Source organism: Neovison vison, chromosome 8, assembly GCF_020171115.1.
Source record: "Neovison vison isolate M4711 chromosome 8, ASM_NN_V1, whole genome shotgun sequence".
In the NCBI taxonomy this organism is placed as follows: Eukaryota; Metazoa; Chordata; class Mammalia; order Carnivora; family Mustelidae; genus Neogale; species Neogale vison.
Genome location: NC_058098.1, coordinates 12,046,490 through 12,057,282, shown reverse-complemented (window position 1 = coordinate 12,057,282; position 10,793 = coordinate 12,046,490). Strand labels below are relative to the sequence as shown.

Genomic DNA, 10,793 nt, shown 5'->3' with positions numbered 1-10,793 from the left:
TGGCCGAGCGAACACCGGGCTGGAGAGGCTCGCGGCGGAGCAGCTCGGGAGCCAGCCCGCCCCGGCCCGCGCAGCCCCGCCGGCCGGCGAAGAAAAGGGGGCGGCCCCACCCCGGGCCAGCGAGCCTCTGGGGACACTGAGCCCTTTGGGTGCCCTCGGGCGCTGCCACGACCTTGAGAAGGAAGACGCGCAGCGATCTCTGTCCCTCCCTTTCTCTTGCCCTTTCCTTCCTTCCGTTTCTGTCCCTTTCTTTTCTGAACTTGCTTGCCCCCAGGAGTCGACCCTGCACCTTCCACCTTTCCCAGAAGAAATCAGTATCCGCTCTCGAGTTACTAATCAGGTAGCAGCTGCTCTGCCCGCGCCTCCCCCCACCTCCATCCACCCACCACCCGGGAGAAGGCCTTGGGAAACCCGGCTGCTACTCCAGGCTGCTCTGCGTGACCTTGATCATCAGCGGAACCGCTTGACAAATGTCCTTACCTGCCTCACAGGAAGGTAGGGAGAGGTGACCGAGCTCTGGGGCCTAGAGTAAGCTGCTCAGGTTTGAATCCCATCTCCTTCACGTGCTAGTGGGTGACCTTGGGCTGGTTTCCTTTGCCTCAAGAGCCTTAGTGTTCTCAACAGTACAATGGGAATGATATTGCTACCTAGATCATAGGATCCTCCACAGGGTTGTGTTAGTCCCCAGGACATACTTGGAACGGTGCCCAGTACCTAGAAAGTTCTCTATGTTTGTCCTTTATTATTATTGTTATTCATGTGTGAACGCCCTCTTGGCCTGGCCCCATTCTCCAAACTGTCCACAAAATCCTTAATCTTCCCCTGTTCACCTCCCAGGGATCGTACTGTCTCTGCACTGGATTAAACGATTCATATAATATCCCCCCTGTAGACTGTAATCATCCTTTAGGCAAGAACATGACTACTTATTTCTCTTCTGTTCCAAACACCCAAGACTGTTCTCCTTTCGGCCTGGATAAATACTGCAGGTTCCTCAGGATGCTGGGAGAGAGTGGGATGGCTTCTGCCCTCTAGGAAATGTGTCTTTGGGATTGTGAACAAGTTGGTGTTTGATCTGGGCCTCGAGGGAGGGAAGTTCTGGGCAGGTGGTAAAGGGTGTGAGGTAGGTCAATCTGCCAGGTGTGGGTAAGCAGTTGATTATGTCTGAAAGACGTGGCAGTCTCTGAGTAGCTGCTGTGTAACTTTAGACTAGTCACAACCCCTTTCTGAGCCTCAGATGTCTCATCTTTAAATAAATCCTGTCTACCACAAGGAGAAAACATAGTGGGAACATTATGGCTATGGAATGAAGCTGGTTTGCATTTCCACCCCAGCTCCACCTCTAATTGGCTCAGTGACCTTGGCTAAGACACTTCACATTTCTGAACCTCAGTTGCCTAATCTTTAAAATGGGAGTCTTGGGAGGAATGTGTATGTAACGCAGGGTTTCTCAACCTAAGGGCCACTGACATTTAGAGCCATGTAAGTCTTCACTCTGGAGTGCCATCCTGTGCCCGGTAGCCATTTCGTCGGTAAGCTGCACCCACCAGATGCCAGCAGCACTCTCCCTGCTCCAGCGGTGACGACCAAAAATGTCACCAGACAGTGCCACATGTCCCCTGAGAGACAGAATTGCCCCCCAGTTGAAAACCACTGGTAGAAAGTTGCTGACACAGAAAGCTGGCACATAGTAGGTGCTCAACAAATGTTAGTCCCCTTCCCAGCTGTGACTACAGAAGCTTAACGTCAGCTTCAGACATCCATCTCATGCGCGCGCACACAGATCCCATGCCTCGTCCAAGAGTCGGTCCACACTGCCAAAAGGATTCCAAATATTTCCTCACTCATGGATGGAGCCCACCCCTGGCCCATCTCCATCTCTTCTACATTATGTCCGATTCCTCTGGGATGTTTCCACCCCACTGAAAGACAATACAACTTTTAATAAATTACTTAAGCTCTCTGCACCTCCTTTTCCTCCTCTGTGAACTGTGGACAATAGCTGTACCTACGTCATAAGTTTGTTGTGGGGCGCCTGGGTGGCTCAGTCGTTAAGCATCTGCCTTCCACTCAGGTCACGATCCCGGGGTCCTGGGATCAAGCCCAGCATCGGGCTCCCTGCTCTACAGGAAGCCTGCTTCTCCCTCTCCCACTCCCCCTGCTTGTGTTTCTCTATTGCTGTGTCTCTGTCACATAAATAAATAAAATCTTTAAAAATAATAATAATAAGGTTGTCCCAAAGATTCCTGAGTTAAGATGTGGAAAGGGCTTGGAGCAGATAGTAAGTGTTCAGCAAGTGAAGGCTTTCATTTGGATTGTTTGCTGAGTCCATTCAGATGCATTCGGCTACAAGGAGAAGAAAAATGGGCTACTGGTGGGTCCAAATGTAAGAACCTCGTTTACTTACCAAGAGACCCAGAGGAGGGATGGGTTCATGTGGCTGGTCAGAGACTCACAAAGTCATCAAGGACCCAGGACCTTCGACCCTGCTCCTCTCATTATGTTGACTCTCCTCCCCAGCTTTGGGGGCTCAGAGTCTCCAGGTGGCTGTTACAATGGCAACATCCCCAGCCAACCCAAGCCCAAGGCAGGCTTGCTCTTGCCCTTTCACAGGTCACGTGACCACCCTCACTTAGTCCCTGACCGAGAGAAGGGTTGTCACTGGACATTTACAGCAGCTCTGCTCCATCTCCTGGGACATGGCTGCCTGGTCAACTTGGGGTTCTCTTGTCAAGAAAGAAATGTCTGCCACAAGCACCTACCCTGTGCTGGGCCTTGAGTGAAGTGCTAGGAGTAAAGAAGTGAACATGACCGATAACTTTCAGGCCTGGCAGAGCTGGCATCGCTCCAGCAGGGAGGGACAGACAGTGACGAACGAAACACAGAAAGACAACAAGTTTTGTCATTCATTCACCAAGTATTTATGGAAGGCCTACATGCCCCAGGCTGGGATGGAGCAGTAATAGCATTTAGGGTGCCTGTCCTCTTGGTGTTTCCAGTGCAGAGCAGGGGGAGACAGAAAATAATCAAATTAATAATCAATCAATAGGGGCTCCTGGGTGACTCAGGCATTAAGCATCTGCCTCTGCTCAGGTCGTGGTTCCAGGATCCTGGGATCAAGCCCCACATCGGCCTCCCTGCTCAGTGGGAAGCCTGCGTCTCCCTCTCCCCCTGCTATTCTCCCTGCTTGTGTTCCGTTTCTCTCTCTCTCTGTCAAATAAATAAATAAAATCTTAAAAAAAAAATAATAACCAATAAACAAATGAGATCTTTTCAGCTTCTCCAGAGTTGCTTGGTGGCACCCGCGGGCCTCTGCTCTGGTCGCTGCCTACCCCAGGTCTTCTGAGTCAGTTAGGGAGCTCCACACTAGTGTGATCAATGGGGACTCCCTTGGTCCAGGAGCTGGCTGCCTCCCAGCTAATCCTGGCACAGAGCAACTCACTGAACCAAACATGACTAAGCAACCACAACCCGGGGGAGATGTCTTTCCCTAGCCCTGTTTGGGCCCCAACCTCTCGTACCTTCTTCCCCATCACCTCCACCCACGCACTCTAGGATCTCCAGTGGGGAGCCCTTAGAACCAGTATGTCTCCTGGGTTGGGCCTTAAATAGGCTATAGCTGGGAAACATTCACCAAAAGAACACAGCGAGAAGGAGAGAAAAAAAAAAAAAATCTTTCAGTTGAGCGGGGGAGCAATGACAATGATAGAGAAATTCTCGTCTACAGGGACAATTATAGAGTCTCTATTGCCATGTACTTTGCAAATAGTGGGAAATACCATTTCATTTCAGCTGCGTGCATTTCACAGGTGCAGGGAAGTTAGTGCTGTTTGGAAACATCACACAGTTCCTTATTCCCTGACGAGCCTCTCAGATTCTGCAGGCTCAGGATTTGAAGCTGCCTTCCCAAGCTCTGCTCAAAAGAAAAAATAAAGAAGATAAACCAAAGAGAAACAAGGGGTGGTTTTTGTCCATCCCACGTTGAACTAACCAATGAGAAATGAGTTAAGGACTGCCCAGGATTGCAATCATTTCCCAAATGCAGATGAGTTTTCAGTAAGTCAGGCCAGCTGCCCAGAAAGTCTTTTCCTCATTCTGAGCACCAAGAGCAGCTTTCTGAGAAGAAGAGAGGCATCTCCACCCTTGGCATTGGCCAGAATAGCTGGACAACTGAACTCAATGTGGGACACACAGGCCAGGATTCATTTCTTCAAACCAAAATATTCCCTTCCTTATAGTCCTATGTGAGCCACCCCTGACTGTCCAAGTTAAAACTTCCCCCAAAGGAAGCTTTGCTGTTAGAAGCAGATATCTCCAGAGGATCCTGGCTCAAGATCTGATTCAAACATAATAGATATCAGATTAAGTCAGGGTTCCAGACCTTTGCCAAATCAGATTCCTTCCAGGAAGCACTAGAAGCATAGCCTGGAGGAAACAAAGAAGGAAATGCTTAGGACCCTTGGTTTGAATCCCAGCTCGGCCACTGATATACATGCATTCATTTTTCCCAGGCTTCGGACATTGTTGTAGCCCTAGGGACCAGCTGCCTGGGTTCAAATCCCAGCCCCATCAGCTTCCTAACTGTGTGGGTTTGTGCAAGTGACTTTGTCTCTCTGGGCTTTGATGTGTCTATCTGTAAAATGGGGTCAATAAGAGGTCCTACTTGACAGAGTTGTGTGGATTAAAATACTTAATAGATCCAAAGTGCCTAGAATGCTGCCTGACACTCAATTCTGTGTTAGTTACTAGAACTGGGGGAAGCCGTGATGTTTGGAAGTGTTGCAGCCATCTTGATACCATAAGGACAATCATCATTAACCAGCTGAAAATGACAAAATGACAGAGGTAAAGAATCTTGATCTTTGATGTCATCAAGCCCCAGAATTAACCAACTATGGAACTGCTCTGCCTCTGGACTTCCTGTATTCAAAAGACAATAAAATGTCCTTATTGTTTAAGCCAGGTGAGTCCTGCTTTCTTATTTGCAGCCAAAGGCATCCTAGCTGATATGCCTCCCTTTCCCTAGATTTCTCCCCACTTAGATGAACAGATTCCTCTACTGAAAGGAAGGCCAGGGACACCTGGGTGGCTCAGCTGGTTGAGGGTCTGACTCTTAATTTCAGCTCAGGTCCATGATCTCATGGTCATGGGATCAAGCCCCCTGTCCAGCTCTGTGCTCTGCACGGAGTTTACTCAGGTTTCTCTCCCTCTGCCCCTGCTTCCACCTCTACATGCTTGCTCTCTCCCTCTAAAATAAATAAATCTTAAAAAATAAATAAATAAAAGGAAAGGAAGGAAGGTAGACCAAACACCCACTTTGCATGGGACAATCCCAGTTTGCCTGTTGTCCCAAAATAATTATTAATAACATCCTGTTATTAATAATGATTATGATCACCCTATCCTTTGAAATAAGTGCTGTGCTCTTTCCAGTTCTCTCTTAAAATGCAGAATCCCCCACAAAGTGCTGCTCTCTACCACCTCGTTTTCCAAATGAAGCAAAGACCTAAAGATTGTAACATGAAGGCTGGAACGGGGGCAAAAGTTAAAGAAAAAAAGGTTCAGGGGATGCCTGGCTGGCTCAGTCGGCAGAGCATGTGACTCTTGATCTCTGGGTTGTGAGTTCGAGCCCCTCGTTGGGGATAGAAATTACTTAAAAATAAAATCTTTAGGGTCCCTGGGTGGCTCAGTGAGTTAAGCTTCCGACTCTTGACTTCAGGTCTTAGTCTCAGGATCATGGGTTCAAGATCCACATTGGACTCCATGCCTAGCATGGAGCCTACTTAAAAAATAATAAAACAGGGGCGCCTGGGTGGCTCAGTGGGTTAAAGCCTCGGCCTTCAGCTCAGGTCATGATCCCAGGGTCCTGGGCATTGGACTCTCTGCTCAGCAGGGAGCCTGCTTCCTCCTCTCTCTCTGCCTGCCTCTCTGCCTGCTTGTGATCTCTCTCTCTGTCAAATAAGTAAAATCTTTAAACATAATAATAATAATAAAATAGATAATAAAATCTTTTAAATTTTTTTTCAGAAAAAGATCGGTGGGGGCGCCTGTGTGGCTCAATGGGTTAAGCCTCTGCCTTCGGCTCTCGTCATGATCTCAGGGTCCTGGGATCGAGACCCGCATTGGACCCTCTGCTCAGCAGGGAGCCTGCTTTTCTACCTGCCCCCCCACCTGCCTCTCTGCCTATTATGATCTCTGTCTGTCAAATGGATAAATAAAATCTTAAAAAAAAATAAAATAAAAAAGATCGGTGCCTAAAAGGTAAATTCTATAACTTAGTCAGGACCAGAGATTGACCTGGATGGTGTATCTTGAAATCCTACAGCCAGGATGCCAGATGGTTTCAACAGACATACTGGACACACATTTATATGTCTGGGTTGGTTTTTTTTTTTTCCTTTTTCAGTTTGTTTCCTGGCCTGAAAGCTCAAAAATAGGGCTGCCCCGTCCAAATCCAGACACCTGGCAATCCCAGTGGCAACTTTTATGGAAAGCTGACAGTTTCTGCTTTAGCCAGCAGAGACACAAACAGCCGCACCCTCTCCAAGTGCCATTTATGCTGTAGCCTTCCAAATTTCCTAGGCAAATTCCATTCCTGGAGCCTTGCTGAAAGGAGGGGCGTTCTAATGCAAATCATTATCATTTCTCACCGCGCACTAGGCATTGGCAAGGTTTGGCAGCAAATTCTCACCACTGCCCTTCACGGTAGTTTTTATTATATTATCGTCCCTTTTTTACAGATGAGAAACCTGAGGCTTAGTAAGGAACCCAATCAAGATGACTATATTAGTTCAGATAGAGAGAGCCTCTGTGACAAGACCCTAACAGTAATAAATTTGTCTAAGTAGAGCTTATTTCTCTCTCGTGTGATAGTCCAGGCATGAAGAACCCAAAGCCGGAATGAAGGCCTCATGGTGTGGGGGCCCAGGCTCTGTCTGACTCATGGCGGCACCATCCCTGATGAGTTCACTGAGGGTTCCAAGATGGTGCCACATCCTGACCAGTGGAAGGAGAAAGAGAGACAGTGAAGGGAATGCCTGGTCCTTGTAAGACCCTGAACGGGCAGTTTCACCATCACGTCCACTCCCACCTGATGGACCAGAGTGTGGCCACCCAGGCGTGTCTGACCTGAAATCCATCCCCGCTAAATCACTTCTCAGGTGTTGCCAGCGGACAGTGAGAATCCCGTTTCCGCCACCACAGAATGATACTAGATATGAACCGAGTGCACGAATGAACGCCTCCAGGACTCTCTTTGGACTCCAGGTTGAGGGAAAGCTCACTGTGGCTCCTGGCACTGTTCTAGGCACTAAGAACCATGAACAAAACAAGCAAGGAAGGGTGCTTGCCCTCTGGGAGCTGTCAGGAGAGTGGCAGAAGAGGTGGGGAATAAGGACCCCAAGAAGTCAATCGCGAAGTTGACAAACACAGAGCGGGGACCCGGCAGGGAGTGCAGGGCCAGCACAGCTGCAGAGGATGAGAGAAAGGAGGTGACATTTTAGCAAAGGAGTGAAGGAGGTGAGGGAGCAGTCCCCGCACGTGCTCCAGGCTGAGGAAGCAGCAGGTGCCAGGGCTTGAAGCCCAGAAGAGCCAGGAGTGGAGAAAGCAAGGGGAAGGTGAGTTACCTGTAGGAGACACGCTGAGGCTGGACTGGGAAGCGATTGGACGAGCTGTGTAGGTAAAGCGGTGCAGATGTCGGCTTTTTCTCTGGGTGAGTGGGAGCCGTGGCAGGTTCTGAGCAGAGGAGACACAGGATCTGAAGGGTTCTAACAGGATTGCTCTGATTGTTCTGTGAAAGGAGATGGCAAAGGGGTGAGATCAGAAGCAGGGAGACCTGTAAAGAGGATACTGCAGCAGTCCAGGCAAGAGATGTTGATGGCTTGCCCCAGGCTGATACCAAGTGAGAGGAGGAGAAATGGTCTATTCCGGACAGATCCTAAAGCTAGAGCCTGCAGGATTTGTTCAAGTGCGAGGGGTGACAGAGAGAGTTAAACACAACTCCAAGGTTTGGGGGCCTTGGATGGGGTTGGAATTGACCAAGATGGGAAAGACTGTGGGAGGGGCAGGTTTTGGGGAGAAGGTGGAGAAGCTGGCTTTGGCTGTGTTAGATGTCAAAGTCAATAGCCAAGTGTAGAGTGGACAGTCAAATTCAGAAGCCCAGGGGCCAGGGGGACGCCAGCCTGGAGATAAAAATGTAGGCATTGTCAGGATATAATAATAATTAAAGCCATGAGATTGGGCGAGATCACCCAAGGAGGGCACATGGCAGGAGAGGAGACAAGGACCAAGACCCGGGCCACAGAGACATCAGAGCTGGGGCAGCCAGTGAGTGGACATCAGAGCAGAACTGGAGAGAGTCCAATTCCAATTTCCAGAGTTGCCCTGCCTTCCTTAAGAAGACTGATCACAGGGGCGCCTGGGTGGCTCAGTTGGTTGGACGACTGCTTTCGGCTCAGGTCATGATCCTGGAGTCCCGGGATGGAGTCCCACATCGGGCTCCCAGCTCCATGGGGAGTCTGCTTCTCCCTCTGACCTTCTCCTTGCCCATGCTCTCTCACTCCCTCTCTCTCTCAAATAAATAAATAAAATCTTTAAAAAAAAAAAAGAAGACTGATCACAGTGATGGAGTCTTCCATGACCTGGCTCTCAGTCTCAGTTCAGTCATTTCCTTCATGGCCCCCAGCCTCCATTTCCCCATCTGTTAAGTGGGGACACTAAGAAGCCTGCCTCCACGAGCTCTCCAAGGGAATGCGAGCATACAGGGAGACCCTACAGACCCCAGATGCTTGCAAACATGAAGAGTCCTGCACAAATGAAAGGAATTTCTTCCCCTACCACCCAACGCGAGATGCTCAGAAATGTGAAACCGAAGCAAAAAAAAGAAAAAATATATAAACACCAATTCAGAGAAAATAAAAGAGAGGTTGCAATAGAGAAAGAACTACATATAGCTCCACGCAGCAAAATGAATGAATTGCTGAAACATAACATTGAACCAAAGAAGCCGAATAGACAAGAGCACGTGAGGTAGGAGTCTATTGATACTGGGCTCCAAAGCCCACAACGTTAAACCAGCGTTCCGGGGCGCACACTTGGGTGGGAAAGCTATAAGGAAAACAGCACGACATTGACCATGCAAGTCAAGGCAGTGGTTTCCTCTCGGGGTTGGGCAGGAGGGGTCCTGGGATTTGGATGAGCCCCACAGGGGCTTCAGGGAGCTGGCAGCATTCGATTTCCCACCCCTGGTGGTGATTTTTATAGGAGGTTCACTTATAATAATGTATTCTGATTCATATTTAAGTCTTATGTCTTTTTCTCTATGTCCCAACTTAAAAATATATTGAAATCCTTAAAAATAAATAGACACACCTATATCCATACACTTTGACCAAGTTATTCTCCTTCAGGAAAACCTAAAGGACGAAACAATCACACACGCAGACAAATTCTGATGCACAGAGATGTTCACTGCCGTGACACTCAGTGCCATATTGGAATGGACCAAAATTCTCACTAATGATATTATGATGTCTTCGCAAATCAAAATTGCAAAAAAAAATCAAAATTTTTTAAATCAAAAATTAATTAACTATTTAAAAATCTGCTATCAGAGGTGCCCAGCGGCTCAGTCGGTTGAGCGTCCAACCCTTGATCTCAGTTCAGGACTTGATCTCAGGGTCATGAATTTGAGCCTTATTGGGTTCAATCTGGGTGTGGAGCCTACTTTAAAAAAAAAATCTGCTATCAAAGAATCTTCAATGGACTTGGAAAATGTTCATTGCACATGGATAAATAGGGAGGAAAAAAGCAGAATATAAGTTACATGCAGACTGTGATGTCAGTATTGTCAATGTTTATTACAGACTCATACAAAAAAGGAAGGAAATATATAAAAATGACAAGAGTAGATACACCAGGGCAGTGGAATTGTGGGTATTTTTTTTCCTCTACACTTATATTTCCCAAATTTTCTACAGTGGTTGCATATACTTTTATTCTTTATTTTTTAAAAGACTGATTGATTGATTTGAGAGAGATAGAGAGTGAGAGACAGCATGAGCTAGGGAGAGGAAGATGGAGAGGAAGAAGCAGGCTCCCGGCTAAGCAGGGATCCCGATGGGGAGCTCAATCCCAGGACCCCAGGATCAGGATCATGACCTGAGCCAAAGGCAGACCCGTAATAACAGAGCCACCCAGGCATCCCTACTTTTACTCTTTTTTTTTTTAATTTTATTTATTTATTTGACAGAGCGAGAGATCACAAGTAGGCAGAAAGGCAGGCAGAGAGAGAGGGGGAAGCAGGCTCCCCGCTGAGCAGAGAGCCCGATGTGGGGTTCGATCCCAGGACCCTGAGATCATGACCTGAGCCGAAGGCAGAGGCTTTAACCCACTGAGCCACCCAGGTGTCCCTACTTTTATTCTATTTAATATGTTGCTTTCCCCCACCTCTTTTTTTTTTAAGATTTTATTTTTTTATTTGACAGACAGAGATCACAAGTAGGCAGAGAGGCAGGCAGAGAGAGAGGAGGAAGCAGGCTTCCCACTGAGCAGAGAGCCCGACGTGGGGCTCGATCCCAGGACCCTGGGATCATGACCTGAGCCAAAGGCAGAAGCTTAACCCACGGAGCCACCCAGGCACCCCCCCTCCACCTCTTCTTTTCATTTGGACCTCAGATGCGAAAATTATTTGATCATGGTCCTCGGGCCATGGCGCACCATGAGCAGCGTGTGAGTGCGGCCTCTGTTTTGTTTTATTTTCCCTTCATTTCTCCTTCACACCCCTCTCGGCATCT

At 48.2% G+C, this 10,793-nt stretch overlaps 1 long non-coding RNA gene across 1 annotated transcript; it reads left to right on the top strand.

The window, feature by feature from the left end:
• Window positions 1–266: 266 nt before the first annotated feature.
• On the top strand, window positions 267–6,059 carry LOC122915542. Its single transcript, XR_006386059.1, has 3 exons — window positions 267–495; window positions 4,743–4,963; window positions 6,028–6,059. It is a non-coding gene; the product is annotated as an uncharacterized LOC122915542 (long non-coding RNA).
• Window positions 6,060–10,793: the final 4,734 nt, after the last annotated feature.